The sequence below is a fragment of the Gallinula chloropus genome (genome assembly GCF_964237585.1).
Source record: "Gallinula chloropus genome assembly, chromosome: 24".
Classification (NCBI taxonomy): Eukaryota; Metazoa; Chordata; class Aves; order Gruiformes; family Rallidae; genus Gallinula; species Gallinula chloropus.
Genome location: NC_140109.1, coordinates 1,672,938 through 1,689,619, shown reverse-complemented (window position 1 = coordinate 1,689,619; position 16,682 = coordinate 1,672,938).

Below are 16,682 nucleotides of genomic sequence, written 5' to 3'. Positions count from 1 at the left end.
CTGCCGACGTTAAATATGAGGGGCTGCTCCATCTGCTCTGCTCTCTAATGGCCCAGTTCTGCTCCTCTTCCTGTCTTCCTCGTGTGCACTGGTTCACTTCTGCTGTTACATTCACTATGGGAAGTAAGAGCCTCAGAGAGAAGCGATGGCAGCACCAAGTTGAACACTGTCGCAAAAGTAGTTCTGTGGGCGGTTCCCATGGGATGCCTCATTGCTGCAAGAGGCCCCGTCCTTGAGCATGTCCCTGCCCCTACTCATGCCCCAAAATACCCGTGCCTCTCATCGTGCTTTCCCCATTGCCTGAGTCCACAGCTTGGCTGGAGAGACACATCAGCTCCGCTTTGGTTTTTCCCTTTCCACAGCACTGCCTGTCACTGTGGCATTGTTTAATAACTTCAGGTAAATCACTCACCTAACGATGGACTCAGCTGTGTGCTTGCTCATTGGTGGCAATCCTATCCCAGGCCTTTTTTAGAGAGAAAACAAAGTAGATGGGGGATTTTGTGGGGTTGTGAGAAGCAGAGGGCATAAAGAGGGAAAATGGTATTTTCCCTGCCTGGTTTTATTCCAGCCAGTGATGCCCCGTGGGTGATGAAGGGGACCAATGTTAATATTTCAGGCATTCATTAATGTTCTGATTCATGATAAGGCTCCTCTGGGCTAGTCACTTCTGCCATTTTGTGCCTTTATTTCTAAGACTGTAAAAGAGACATTAATTTTTAACTCAAGAAGATCATCAGCAGAAACCAGAGATTTATTTGAGCCCATAAAGATGACTAAAAGAAAAGAAAAAAAAAAGTCTCGTTGACTCCTTTCTCTAGCTTTATTTTGATTCCAGCTTGGGTTTTATATTTCTAAATAATTACTGGTTTTTGAAAATTCTCCGTGTGCTTACGCAGATTTGCTTTCTAAAGCTGCAGACTCAGATTGACAAGTTGACTGAGGCTGGTAGAAAGACTCATGAGGCCTTTTAATCTTAGTCCTAGTTCTACAGCAGAAAAGGTTTCCATTATTTTAGACTGGGAGTTTTGTTTACGGTTCCAGAAGGGCACAAGCAGAGCTGGGAGCAGTCTGAGCCTTTCCTGGTCCACAGAAACTGTATTTGTGCATCTTATACGAGCTACTGTATGTTTGAACAGTCAGCCTTTCTCTGCTGAGATCAATCTGAGCAAATTTAGAGCTATTGAACCTCATTAAATATGTATTGCTCTTTGCTGTATGTATATTTTCCCCCCTCTTTCCCCCTATTTAAAGCAGCTCCAAGTTTGCTCACTGACTGTAGATCAGCAAATGAGAGCTGCTGTGGAGTTTGCAGACAAATACTGTCAGTCCGCTGGTTCGTGGTACCTGCTTCATCCTTCCATTTTAGAAGGTAAAATAAGAGATGGATAGCACAGAAATGGTTTCCTCTCATGGTGACATTGTCTTCTGAAGGACTGTGCCCTCCCCAGAAGCACCCTATGAGCATTAATGGAAATCAGGGCCACATACTGAGGAGACTGGAGGCGAGGCACACAGAAAAAGTATTCTCTATAAATTTTTATGTCTAGGTTTGGTACAGGTGAAAGGAGCTGGACTGACAGCTCATGGGAAGCACAATATGTTCCCACAGATGACCCAGCGTGAGAGAAGCAGAATACATGAGCAAACTTCTCCTGGCTCATCTGCTGACTTCCAGCCCTGACTGTTGGGCGTGATGAGTTTCACAGTCTGTGTTTTAGCTTGCTCATGGGCTGTGAGCATGACTGCGAAGTGATTTCAGGGATGACAGCAGTATGTTGACATGTATGTGTTCGCACACGTGGTCTGCGTTTGCTCACCAGCAGTCTTTAAACGAGACTGTTAGCACAAGTAGTTCAGACACATTGTGGGCCAGATGCTTGCCTGGTATGGATGAGGGCAGTTCTGCTGGAGTCAAACTGAGCTGTGCCAGTTTGTGCTTGCTGAGGATCAGGCCCGGAGGAATACACACATGTGTGTTACCTGTTTTGTAAAATCGTAGGAGAAATGGCTTGCTTTGGAAGCTGATCACCCTTCCTGTTCTAAATTTGGATTGCTTACACACACCAATACATTTCTTGATGAAGAACCATGCAGTCATCTTCCAGGCGATGTTCGTGTCCTCTACTGACTAGGGATGGCGTAGCCCCAGCTATTTAAAATATAGCTGCAATCTGCAACATCAGGGCATTTTATGTCCAGTGTGAGTGCTTTTACTCTAAAGTCTTTTTCCTTTCTCCCTCAGGCCCCCCAACACAGCATGTAAAACCCAAGACGACATAGCCTGAAGGGCCCCCACTTTATATCTAATCATGGGAACTATCGCTTGGTATTGATATTGCCTTATTAAAGCAATTAGCCAAGCATTTCAGAAGCTTGTTAATGTTTCTAGAGTGACTTCTAATGAGGGATAATGATAACAAGCATGGAAGGTCTCTGGTGAACTTTAGATAATGATGTAAATCTGAGAAAGGTCAATGGTATGTGTGGATTCAATGATGGCCATTCCATTTCCGTTCATTACCTAGTTCAGCTTTTATTTTCTCTTCCCAGGCCATTTACATCTGCAAGACCACGTTCCTTATCCAATCTGGAGCCCTACCACTTGGTTCACAGATTGACTTAGCTACAAAGTGAATGATGCCGAGCCTTAGCGCTCCTTGTAATGAGGTCAAGTCTAGACAACAACGAATCAATTAACAGAAGGAAAGCAGATACAGCAGGAGGCACTACAACAATGACAATGCTTTGCATTTACATGGCAAAACGCTTCCTCAGAAGATCCCAAAACAAGGGTGTCTGGACATCACAAGGAGCATTGTGTGGCTGTGGAAATGCCAATGCCAGGGGGAGGGAGATCAAACAGAAACACGTTGAAGGGTCTGACAGGAAAGTGGGAAATGCCACTGGAGTGGGTAGCTCAGGTATGACAGCAAGGTCTAGTGCTGTAGGAACTATTTATATTGATATTAAATAAGCATTTGCTGGCATAGAGGTATTACTAATGTGTCTGTGCTGACAGATTTCTAGTTTGTCCCTGTCCCTGGGCAGGAACTGTGGGCCTAATCCCCAGCCCACAGTTGTCAGTGCAACACTGACTTTGCATCCCTGTGAAAGAAGGGGTGCAGTGCTCTGGATAGGAGCATGAGAAGGCTGCAGGGGTCAGGCTAGACATGGCCTCAGTGCAGGCTGGCACGTGAGGCTCTGGGCAGAGTCCTTCAAGGTGGCAGATGTGAAGGGTGTAGCAAGAGGAAGGGTATTTCCACCCTGATGCAGAGTCATTACAGGAATCGGTGCTGTACATAGTTCTGATAGGAACGCTGTTTTTAGAGCCACAGAAGTAGCTTGAGGGGGTAAAGGAAGAGTCTCTCAGCGATAGACTGAAGGAGCTGGCCAGTTAGGAAAAAGAACAGAGATGATTTGATTTCTCCATGCTGGCACTCCACTGGTACTTTCATGAGAAGCAAATGCTAGATACCAAAAGGCCATTTAATCTACTGGAGATAAGCACAAAGCCTTGTTACCAGGCCAGGCAAATTCAAAATGGAAACACAACAAAAGAAGGTAGGTGGTGCATCCAGGGAAGAAGCTCACTATTAAGTGCCTCTTGCAATTGGTCAGGGACTTGAGAGCACCTGCAGATGTTTATGGCCATGCCCAGCCTCACCTGCAGCCTCCACCCACATAGCTTGCTGCTCATTCCCGCCCCCTCCCCCCCCCCCCCCCCCAGCTCTATTTAAGCTCATATGTGGGTCCTGCAGCTTCACCTAAGCTTTGCCATGGGCTGCTGTCATCAGTGGGTAAGCTGGTCTTTTCCACTCAGTTGTGGGCCTTTTGCATCACCTTGTCTTTGCTAGATGATCATTGGTGGGTGAGCTGCATCCTTGCTGGTGAGGCTGCCTTTCCTCCTCTCCGTGCCTTAGTTTACCTGTCTCTTCAGCAGCCCCAGTTATGCTGGTGCTACTGAGCTGATAGGTGCTGTTATGAGGCTTAATAATTAACAGTGGGATTTGGAAACCTGGGCTGACTCTGCAGAGTGGGGGAGAGCTGTTCCAGGCTTGTGCAGAAATCAAAGGAGGCAGAAGGTAATTGTAAATCATTTTCAGGAAGTAGTTTTATGCCTTTGGTGGAAAGAAATGTAAGGCACTAAAGGGAATGCCTTCCATTCACACGCTCTTTACTAATATTTTGAGTCTGTAGATCACCTTTTGATTATTAGTGCAAATATTTGCTCTTTGTTTATTATTCTGCGTCTCTCTAAGATGGAAAAGGAAGGGAACCAGGAATGGCTGGTGAGAGGGGCTGCTGGGAGCTATTAAATAAATAAATATAAAGGCCAGCCATCACATTAATCACCCTAGTCCCTGCTCCATAAAGATCCCAGTGCTGATGAACCAGTCTCCAGAAGCACAAAGGGCCTGGATGTGTTTGGGCTCTGGCAGGAGCTCCTGCAGGACTGGGCTCTTCATCTCACCTTGTACTTCTGCATCTGTGCCTGCTTCCAGGGCTTCAAGGTCCCATGTGCTTGGGTAGCACTGAGCATAGCAGGCAGCTGGCTTGGCTTTGTAACACCTGATAATGGTTGTGAGAGAGGGAGAATGTTGTTTTGGGAAATAATTGGTACTACTGCTTGCTGGAGCTGAGAGAAGCCAAGCCATCAGGGCTGGCTGGAGGTAATGAGAAAGCTCAGGTGCTTAAGAGAGGAGAAAGGTTTGAAGGGAACATGCAGGAATTAAATGACTTGTCCAAGGCTACATGTTTGGCCAAGGCTGGATAAACCACTGGATCAAGCCCCACTCCTTGGGCTACCGTGCTCTTCCAGGTATCTGATTTTCCCCCAGTTCAGCCTCAGTTTTCAGGTTCTTTCTGGGCCCATTAATTTGAATCTGTCACAGCCAGGGTTTGCCTGAGTATCTGCTCTGTCTGTCCTCTGCTGCTTCCATACTTCAGAAGTTGGTATTTAAAAGAAAAGCAGCACAGAAAAATCCAAAATAGCCCACAGCAAACACTTCTTTGCCGTGGAGCATCCCTTGTCTTCCCCCCGAGCTTCTCTCTGCAGAATGTGTGAGGAATAAGGGTCGCTTCATGGTTTGGATGAAATTATGTATCTTTATTAGGTTCCTGTTCTCAGGAAACAATTTATTAGACACAAGAATGTTGTGTTATACTACCTCCTCCTTTTTGTCTGGGAATTTACAGTTCACACACTGCACCAGCACATAAATCCAGTTTTATTTCTCAATTTATTCACCTGGAACTAAGTGGATTAAATCTTTTTTTTTTTTTTTAAAGGAGACCAGCACTGCATTTTCAAATAGAAGCACTGCAAATAATCACGACTGTTAGGCAGACAAATTAGAGGTGGCTGTGGACATGCAGTTGCTTTCTATGCAAACTTTTATGCTTGCCGAGTTTAAATGGTGATTATTTTTTTTTCCTCCATGCAAAATTTACCTTTAATGACCCTCTTTCCCCTTAATAAACCAGGATTGATTAGAATTTGGCTTTAAGAGATGAAAGGACTCTGCAATTATCTACTTGTATATGCCCTTCAGTAAACTACCTTGTCTCCCCCTTTCTACCTCCCCTTCTTAAGAAGACTTTCCCAGGTCCCTCTTGGCTGCGGTTGAACGATGTTGGCTCATGTCCATGCTGCAACAAAGACCTGGCATTCCAGCTGTCTGCTTCTAATCTCCAGTGTCAGCTCTTGTTAATGTTTCAGCATGAAATCAGAGGGGGCAAAGCTGCATGGAATATTAAAACCATGATCAGAATTCCACTGAAATGCTGATAGTCTGCAAGCACCATTAGGAGGGCCGTCAAATCACTGTCTCACATTAAATAGAAAGAAAAGATTTCTATCGCCGGGGCGCACGGGAAGTACAATCAGTGAATCACTGAGCTAAATTAGCATTTTTTCAATTGGAGATCGAAGTTGATTTATTGTTCTACACAACATTAATGTAACTGTGTGCTTGACCTGTTAAGGCAGCTAATTTTTCATTTAAATGGGTTCTTTCTGTATGCAAAAAGGTTGTAATCATATTTCAACTTTGCAAAGTGATCGGGGGAAGTACTGGACTGTTTCAAAATTGTCTTAAGGAGTCTCTCTTCCCTCCTTCCCTTACCCACCCCCCCATCCCTGTGCCTGGTGGTCAAGGGCAAGCGGTTTAAAAAAAAAAAAAGGCTGTCTCAAGTAATAAGCTTAATTGTCATTTGACTTGAGCTGTTTTACACCACTTTGACCATGCAGAAAAGCACTGGAGTGGGTGTAAATTTCACACCCCCAAGCCCTGCAAAGTGAGCTTAGTGTATGAGCAGGATCTGTCCTGTTATTAATTTCAGGTTTTGCAAGAAAGAAGGGGGATGTGGGGGGGGGTTATTCTTCCACCTTTATTTCTCTCACTTTCCTGAGTAAACAGATGCTGGGTACAACGATGGGCAGCTCATGTTTTTTGTGGTTTTTTTAAAAAAAAAAAAAGAAGAAAAAGCTCTGACTTCAGTGGCAGCAGAGTGATTAAAAACAGAGAAATGTGGGCTGATACAAAGCCTGGTACAGAATGAGCCATGCAGAAGTTCCCGCTGGGTTTAGTAGACTTTGCAAGGTACTACTACATGTGTAGAGTAAGAGTTGTAGTTTTCCAGTGAAGTTTGCTTTGCAGATGGAAATGATGGCTTGCTGGAAGTGGAGCTGCCTGTGAGAAAATAATGGTGAGGACTCTGAAAAAAGCATGGCTGTCCAGGAGGAAGGCTGCTTTTCTGGCCTGCAAATATAATTTCTAGTTTGAAGAGAGAGGAGCATTTGCTTTAAAAGGCAGCAATCCAGCCTGCCCGTGAAACCTGCTGAGGTTGTCCCTTTCTTCTTGGCTCAGGAATGTGGGGAGGTAGAGATTTGCAACCTCCATGGCTGGTGTGATGGGAACCCATTTCCCATCTGACCCTGGTGTGTTTCCTGTTAAATCTGTCTCCTTTAAACCTGGGCATTTCCAACTGTTGCTGCCTGGCATGTAGTCCAGCATCCCAACCTGGGAAAAACTTCTGTACAAATTGACATTCTGCAGATGACAACGCAGAGCACCCCAGCACCTCCTCCCTAACACGGTGAAGATAATATACATTTCCAATTAGGGGTACACATTCTAGTCATGTTCTCTTTTTACTCCCTAACTATCTTTGTTTTGCTAAAAAGCTGTTCGGTCATTAATGAAATCCTGCAGTTCTGCTAATCCTAGATACAATGCAGCTTTTCTCCAGCAAGCTATCCCTGACATAAAACTACAGTTACCCAAGCTCCCCACCACATTAAGATTCGTTGTCATTTGCCTTTCATTACATACCTGATGTAGCACAGTAGCAGTCAAATGTCCTTGGCAGGCAAAGCAAAGTATTTAATTGTATTAGTTTCCGCTTGCTCCGCCTTAGGAACAGGGGTTGGGTTTTTTTTCCTTGGGAGGGGGGAAAAAATAATTAAAAAAATAAATACTGTACGGTGGAAACTTATACTTTCTGTTTGGATGTAAATGTAACTATCGTTAAATTCTCTAAGCCATTTTTAACCCCCCCACCCCCCCTGCTTCCTCCCCAGCAGCACTGTATTGCCAGTGCCATATGAAATGCCTCTCCGTAGAGGCGAACAATGAGGCATTCATCAAAGGGAACTAGTGATTAGATGTTTTTCATTTTCAGAACTTTAAGAGATAAATAGGGGCCCTGTTCCTTCATTTGATGTACAGTGCTGTTGGGATTCAATTAATCTCTTCTGATAAATACCGAATTTCTGTAATATTATTTCAGAAGAAAGAGTGTCACACAGAATGTTGACTTCAATTCCTCAGAATACGGGTGCTGGCTTTTAATAAAGAAATATATTCTAGAAGGCTTGGATGACCACGGAGGGCTGTGAAACCGTGCTGCTTCTCCGCTGAACGGGCTTGTTTTTAACCCGTGTTTCCCTTGAAAAAAAGGACATGATTAGGTGGGATAAGGGGCAAAACATTAAAACCCTAGACCACGTTTTTAGGGGGTCTGAATTGTGACCCTGGCTCTCCTGGGGAATTGAGTCTCTTGGTATGTTTGAGCCCAATTCTGTTAAAGGAAGTTAATCATCTTTGTCATGAGGAAAGTTGGTTTGTTGCTTGTGGTTTGTTTAGGTTTTCTACTTTTAAACTCTTTTGAAATGCTCAAGTGCTCCAGGTTTAAGCTGTGCAGGTATCTCTATAGGTAAACACAGTTACTAGGTTTAATTATTGCAGGCTTCATTTGACTATGCAGAACTGGAACCGAAGGGAGCTATCACTGGCTGGCTGCTCTATGGCCTATGAAAAATGAGTTGCTGCTCTCAGCCCTGGAAACACGGGCTAGGCTGTGTGTCTGTGTTACAAAAGCTGTCTTTGCAATTGATAATAATTTACCCATCTATTCCCATTGACAATTTTATTAATAAGATCAATGACTGAACAGGCTTCAAACACTGAACACGCATCTTGTCATTGCTGGAGCAAATAAGGGATATTGATGGAGCAGGGAGGATGAGGCTTGTGCTGCTGCTGCTGCTTTCTGCGTGGTACGTTATCGGTGGGTGGACCAAGAAACTAGGTCAGGTTTGATCAATAGGCCTGCTTTAGGGAGTACTGAATCTACTTATATAAATGGACCAGCTCAATTAAAAAAATAAATGAATGAGGTAACTATCAGGCCCAGACTGAACTCAATCTGAAGAAGGGATAACTATGCTCCTGGCAGCAATGCTGGAGTTGTGTGAGTGCTGTGAGGAAGCTCTGTGAAGGTGATGTCCATCAGAGCATCCCGCAGGATGCCGTTGTGTGCATGGGTGGATATTCTGAACTCTGCCTGTAGCTCAGTGAGAGGCTGAGGTGCTCAGCTGGGGTGATGTACACAGCTAGAGCCCAGCTCATCACAATCCCAAAATCGTGATATTGTGAATGAATTTTAATGAATCGGGCTTAAATTGCCCCAACTCCTTTTGGGTCCATTTGTGTGGTTTTTATCACGATAGCATCTCCCATTCAGAATTTATCATCTGTCTTTCCTTGTGACTGTTCTGCACTGAAATGACTTTGTAGGTTTTGTTACAGAGCATGGCACGTGCTGCGTCGCTAAGTCGAGAGATGTTCGTTAAGGGTTTAATCCTCCTCCCATTTACCTCCTTGGCAAATCTGCCACTGGTTTTACTGGAGCAGGATCAGATACCAGTTAAAAACATTAACCGCCAAGGACGAGATAGGGATTTATGGTCAAATGAGGCAGCCAGTTTCCAGAGCACCACAGGAATATCAAGGGACAAGTGGCAGCTGTACCTATGAAATGAGAAACGTTTTTTTGGCACGCATCTTCATCTTTGTGTTTTAAAGATGCAACAGCCCCTTTGTAGTCTCTGGGATTGATGTTGGGCTCAATTCAGGTCAATAGGAATCTTTCGAATGATGTCAAGGGCTTTGGATCAAGTCTCAAGCCAAACTGCTCATAAAAAGCTGAGAACTAGACACAGATTTGGGAAGGGACAGGGAGGTCATTCGGTTAAAAAAGTGGATTTTCTGAATTTCTGCTGGTTTTATCAGGTGCTTTCTGAATGCAGCTCGGTTTGTGTTATCCACAAGATTTGATGTCACTGCAGTATCTCAAGCTGCACCGATAACGGGATCTCACAGTGTATTCTTAACACAAAACATGTAGAGAGAGTTTTGGAAGGTTTAGTCTCTGGATTAACTGAGTGGAAAATGTCTTTCATTGTAGCTACAGATGGCCTGCAACACAGGGGAGAAATCGGGAGGGGAAAAAATCAGAACCTCCTTGTCTTTGCAACTTCATTAGGCTTTTCTAAAACTCTGAGCAAGATTGGTTGTAAAATGAGAGAAAGGGTGGAGAACAGTTATTTTTCATGTTTCTTTGTTCTTATTTCATTTTCTTACTGTTTTTCAAAATGAAATAAACAACAAAAAAAGCAGTTCTTGTTTAAAAATATGAGTGTAGGGGAAAAAATTGAAAACGTATTTTTTACGCTGTAGGAGAAGATAATACTTGAAGGAAATCTAGCAAATCACATAGCAAGTAACACGAAAATGGTATAAACCCAGTTCTGAATTTCAAGCAATTTGATGACATTTGATTTCTGATTTGTTCTGATTTTCTCCCTGAGGTTCCTCCCCAGGAAGAGTTTGATTCCTGATGTGCTGTAGTGAGATGGCTGGATATCTGGTGTCGTGGGAATTCACGCTCCCCTCTGACGAGTCATGCTTCATTATGACTATCATCAAAATCAAAACAGCAGCGTTTTTGCTGACTGTATTGCTAATCCGATGGAGACTGGGGGGAGAGAGAGAGGTGGGTGGGCAGAGAGGACGTGTAGCAGCGATAATGTCACTTAGTTGGGAACAGGATATCTTCCTGTATAAGATTAAGTTATCAAATAAAAGCCTAGTATTGTGATCAAGAAACTCAGTTCTCTGTATGATATAATTGCTGGTCTGGGCCATATTTATCCTTGATAGAAAGCTGCCTGTGTACATCACTCTGTCCAGGTTGAAGTGGGACCCTTGATGCTATCATGGCCACTGCTAAGATGTCTGTCTGTAAATGCCATTCTTGGCACATACCAATGTGCCTAGGGTGACTTTCATTTAACTTCTCAGACCTTTATGGTGAAAGCACTGTGGTTCCGTGACAGGATACTTAGAGCTGAGAAGACAGCTCTGCTTTGTGGCAAAAGGAAAAGCTAGACCAGCCAGTAGCCGTGAAGGAAATCTGTAGCACATTAATAACAGGACTAGTGACCTTTCTGAAGACAAGAAACGTGTAGAATTGATTGTCCTATCCAGGAGTTGTGCAGAACTATAGATCGGTTATTTTCAGACGTGATCTTTGTTGTGGTCACGTCCTTGGCCAGCACAAACTCAGTGTGGGTATAGTTTAGCCTGGTCAAATCCAAATGCAGCTGAGTAACTAGAACAATGCCTTGGTCTGGCTGCCAAAGGTACAGCTGTTGGTGTCCTTGCTGAGCTTGTACACTGCAGAGCTTCTCCTAAAGGCAAGGTAAAGGTGTCTTTTTCTTAAACTGGCAGAATCTGACTTTTCTGAGCTATATATACACATATACACACACTTGTTTGGTTTTTTTTTTTTATTGTGATCTGAGAGGAGGATGATAAATGCAGGTCCCCAGGAGTTCTTAGTATTTTGATAATTTCATATTTTGTGAGGGAAAAAAAGCCTCCAAGTCTAGAGTCCACCCTTACTTGGAGTTAATCCCAGGGCCAGCCCCACGGTTTACTGCTTCAAAGACCTGGAGATCTCAGGGCTAAGGCAATCTGCTGGGCCAGCTTTACTGGTGGGCTTCTCCAGCCCAAGAGCCAGATTTGTTTGCTGTTCTCGAGGGTTATACTGGGAAATCAGAAAGGGTTCCCTGAGTTGTGCCACACCTGCAGAAAAAGCAAGCTCTCCTTGGAAGATGCTGTGCTTCTCACAAGCGAGCAGTTGTCACACAACTCTGTGTTTCTTGACAATCTCTCTTTCCCAGGAAATACCTGCGTCTCCTGTGACTTGCAGCTCCCTGAAGACAAAAGGGACAGAGGGAGCTGAAGTGATTTGCTGCAGGGCGAGGAAGTGATGGAGGAAGTGTAATACTTCTGATTTGCATGTCTCAAAACTGCACCGGTGTCCTTCTGCAAATACTAAGGTAGTGACAGATTGGGCAGACCCCTGTCAGGCCTGTCTGTCTGTGTGTCTCTCTTCTGGAGAATCCAACCAGACGGCAGCGTACGTGGGGTCCTCTTAACACCAGAGATTTGGCAGTGTCGCTTGCTCTAAATTTCCCTTAAAATATTGCTTTATCTGCCTGCTACTATAAACTTCCATTGCAGCAGGATAACCAAGGAGGTTAATTTAGGGAGCAAAGAACCAGCCCAAAACCTAGCAGTTAATTTGTAAGTTGGGCTTCCTGCATGAGGGGCAGGTAATTGTCGGTGCCCAGGAGTGGGGTGGATGGTCTGTTTCCTGCGTGTATCCAGGAGTAATATGCGGAATCCATTAGAGAGATGCCTAATCATCTTAGCCTGTCAGATCCAAACCACCCTCTTTTAAGAGCCAATTTGTTTTCCTGCCAGATCGATGTTCTTATCTGTAATTGCACAGGCCATGAATGGCACCCAATAACCAGTTAATATTCAGTTCCATTCCGTGGCAGGGTGGGGAGCAGGGAAATGTCTTAATTTAAACATTTATTGTACAACTGTGAAAATGTCCTAAGTGAAATTAATTGAAGCTCGGGGAGAATAACTTATAAATCACCTTGTCTGGCTCGCATAAAATGATGCAAGGATATGCTGGAGCCTTATCGTGGTGCTCTCTAGATCTGGAGAAAGCTTTAACCCCGAGGTTACTGCTGCTACGCTGGCTCCAAGGTGAAAGCAATCTGACTCCTACAGGTTATGTGATAAAGGGATGGCTGATCTAATTAATAATAATAATCCGTAGGGTTTTTTTAACAGTTACTTTGCGCTTTCCCAGCGTCGCTCTGCAGTGGATTGTGGTCGACAGGTTGAAAGGAGTGTTAATACCATCAGCCAGCCATCCCTTATACTTCAGCAGCACTTTAAAGAGGGGTAATAATCCCGTCAGACTGTGCTTTTCACAGTACGAATATCACCAGAAAATGGGAAAACAGCCCCAGTGACGCTCGCAGAATAGGATATGAACAATACTGGCTAAAATACAAGATGGAAATTAGGCAGCTTAATGGGGAATTTGAAGAGCACATAAAAGCGCAAACAACTTGCGGAGAATTTATTGATTTGCCTGGAACAGTGGGACTGTGGAGGAAAGACTTGTTACATTTGAGGAAGGGTAGAAAAACACTGAAGGAGAATAACAATATTGCAGGCGAGTAAAAGCCATCATACCTATTAACTCTTACAGCAGTGGGGAAGATGCAATGCAGTGACAGGGAAGGAAGGGCTGGGTCGGGGATGAAGGTTCAAGATGGACAGTACCTTTTCAGGTTGCTTCTCTGCAGCGTTCAACACTGGAGGCCTGGTTTGTGGCTCCTGCTCTAACACAGACAGTAAAAGAGCAAGAAGTTGCAAGGACCTAGAGAAGCACATACACACCTGGGATTTGGGAAAGATGTGCCTGAGCTATTGGGGGAAAAAAAAACCAACCCAAACCTGATAATCCCGCTCGGATCAGCCGCTCTATAGGAAGCACGCAAAGGCTGCCCCTTTGGAAGCGTTCATCCTGCATACTGCAAATCAGCAAGGCTTAATTAAGCGCTGGGCATGCTGAATGAAGAGATTATTTAAAATACAATTCTGTAACAGCTACTTGATATGATACAGATGAGCCGGCGCGGCTCCTGTAAAGGAAATTCACATCTCTATAACAGAGGCTTGGGAGCAGGTCAACAAACTAGTGAATAAAGGAGGACTGGCTGACATAATTTATATAGACATGCAGAAAGTCTTTGGACAAAGTCCCTAACAAGAGGCTACCAGGGAAGCCAAGTACCCCAGGGCTGTGACTGGTAAAGCACTGCTGTGGATTAGGTGTGAGTAAAGAGCACCCCAACCCCCCCCAATATGTGTACCCCAAGAAGGGAAGCAAACAGTCTCTATTTAAAGCACAAAAATAATCAGTGCTGTATTTCAGGGTTTGTCACTGCTTAAATGTCTTTAGTCATGGGTTGGAAAAGGGGGTGAGTAAGGCAGGAAAAGCTGATCTGGGCTAAGCTGGAGGTGGCTGAGTGGTTTTAATGGAACCCCACATAGCAAAAGGGAAACCTGAGGGGCAGGGTGGAAATTCCTGGCTGACAACTCCAAGGGACTCTTCAAAAGAGCATTTTGACAGCCCGTATCTATCCAAGTTATCACTGGAGGGGGAAAAAAAAGAGTCTGTAACCGAACAGTTCAATGGTATCACTGTTCAGGCTAAGAAAAACACCAGTGAGGTGGTAGGAAAAAACCCCAACCAGTATGGAACATGATATTGAAAATATAAAGATATTATATTGGTGTCCTGTGACATTGGTCGTTCCCGCGCAAGGAGGATGCAGAGCAAATAGGAACAACTGGGAGATGGACAACAGGCATAATTAGATGCCTGCAAAGGTTCTCAAAAGAATAATTTCTTGAAAGAGATTGTTCAGATGAGAGAACACAGAAGTAAATAACAAAAAGGAGCAGAGAGAAGGTGAATTGCAGTACATTCAAAATGGCTAAAAAGAACCGGGTTTTGTACAGTTTACAAAAACCTGTGGAGCTCTTTGTCTCTTGACGTGTCTGAGGCCAGGAATCTGGTGGGACTGAAAAATTCATTGAGCGCTTGTACAGTGAATGGAAACATCTGCAGTGAAATGGGTGGGATGCTATTCTTAGGAAAGAACCAGCACCAACCCTTCTACTTCAGGGCACGGTTTAAATAGCGACTGAGGAAAAGAATCAGGAAAAAACTTCCCTGTGAGGGTTTTCTGTTGTGATCCAGGGGTAAATTGGTCTAAAACTTTTATCACCAGTGTCAGACCGCTGCAGCAGGTTAGCCATTGGTCTAAATAAATATGGCAACACATAGTTTTTATTATAAGTTATTGTCCCATCGTCCCAGTGTTTGTGAAAGGCAGGGTAGCTTAAAGGGAATTGAAATTTCTCCTCCTTGCAATATGGCATCATCAATGCCCATCTGTATACAAATGCTTAAGGCAGTAATTGAACAAGTTTATAACACTCAATTAAAAGTTATTGCACAGGTATATTTAAGTGCTTAGCAATAAATGACAGAGCAAAGGGGATTATTTCTGGTTATTCCTGGTAGGAGGGATGAGTCGGATGTGCTATTCTCAAATTATTTGCCCAGTTGGGGAGGGACTGAAGGCAGTAATGATGAGTTTTGATTTATGATTGATTTTTTGGAATGAAGCAGATGAGTCCAGCTCGAGACATCCCATCCTGTCCCATCCTTAGCTGGGATGGAGGGCAGGGTGAGAGAGGAGGTGCCCTGGGGACGCAGGGGGATACCCATGCAGTGCTGGGGGTCTCAGTGCAGGGAGCGGGGGCTGCCTGCCGTGCTTGCTCCAGCCACCTCCCTGGCAGCCCCTCGACCCCGCCGGGTGCCTCTTCTCAGGGCAGGGGCCCAGCCCAGATTTGCTTAGCACCCCTGGATCACCGCACAAAAGCGTCAAAGAAACCTGGGGAGTCCAAAATTCAAGAGCCAAAAATTCATTCCCGGGAAAGAAAAGAAACCAGAACAAAACAGCAAAAGCCCCAACCCAGGATTTTAAGACGAGCTGGAACTTGGTGACACGGGCAGTAAATCTGACAGCTGCTTGCCGTCTCCTCCTGGCAGGATTTATGTAGAACTTTTCAATATAATCAGTGCTAAAACTGTCCTCAGGTAGGGCTTTTACAGCCAAAGTTTGCAACTTGCCTGGGGATTGCAGAACAGGATGGTCCCATCCACCTTTCCCTGCTGAGAAACTGTTACTGACTCGCTGACATGCAGGGAAGCAGGGTCAGCTCTCTAAATAAAAAGCAGAAAGAGCACAGAAAAAGAAAGAAAGAAAAGCATCGTCTTAGGCCAGAAACTGTATCAGGGAAACTAGTTAGCTCTGTTCTTCCACGTGAGTAAAAAGCATTGGGATAAAATATGCCTGTGTGTATATATGGACCCGCACAGGGAAATTATTTTTTTTCCCTGTGGTGAATTCCAGATGAGCACAACAGGAAAATAAAGTGCTGAGCCACCATGCAAACCTCTTGTCTGCCTTTTCTGTGTCAACTCTTACTTGCAGGGAACAGCGTTTCATTTCCTACTGTTGAGGCAGCAGCAACTAAAGCGAACGTTCATATGTGTGGTGAGGCATTTGTCCCTGGAAAAATAACATCTCTCCTTCTATTAACGTTTTAATTAATCCCTTTTAGTTATGAAATGTAACTTTACATTACATAAAAAAAAAAATTACATGCAGTCTCTTAATCTGCTAATCCTTTCTCCAGACAAGCTGGTTCTTTTTAAATCAACTGCCATTTTATCAACCCAATGGAGCAGAGATCCGGACTCAACTCTATTCAACAATACATTCTTTTCATGAGAGACTGGCCTAGCTAATATGACACCACAAAGGGCTTGAGGAATTCCAAATACCCAGCTCTTTGGATTAAAAGCATAATAATCCCATGCAGTTTTTTGTTCGGAATTGATAGAATGGTTGTATAGTGAGTCACACTTGTTTGAACTTATCAAAGTAACAATATATCAAGCATTTCGTAGGATGATATTTTATTTTCTCAGGTTGATTCAACTTCTTTCAAGTCTTTTTTTTTTTTCTTTCTTTTTTTTTTTTTTTTAATGTGTATTTATGGCTGCCAAACACCCCGGCAGTTAAACAATTAAAACACATAATTAAGCACAGAATCTGATAGCTGTTGTTTTATGGCTAGGTTTCTAGATGTGTTTTTTTTATAGAGACACAGGCATTGGGTTTTACCACAACGGCAGCAGCGACGCAGCAGAGGGCACGGTGTGTACTGGTGTAAAAGTAATTTACACCCCTGTGCCTCTTCCCGCCCTGCCCATAGGCACGCCTTTACTCCACTTCCAGGCTACATCCCAAAAGCAGGATGGCTTTTGTGTGTCGACAAGCCCGCCGGGAGGCAGAAAAGAGGCTGCTGGAATTAGCA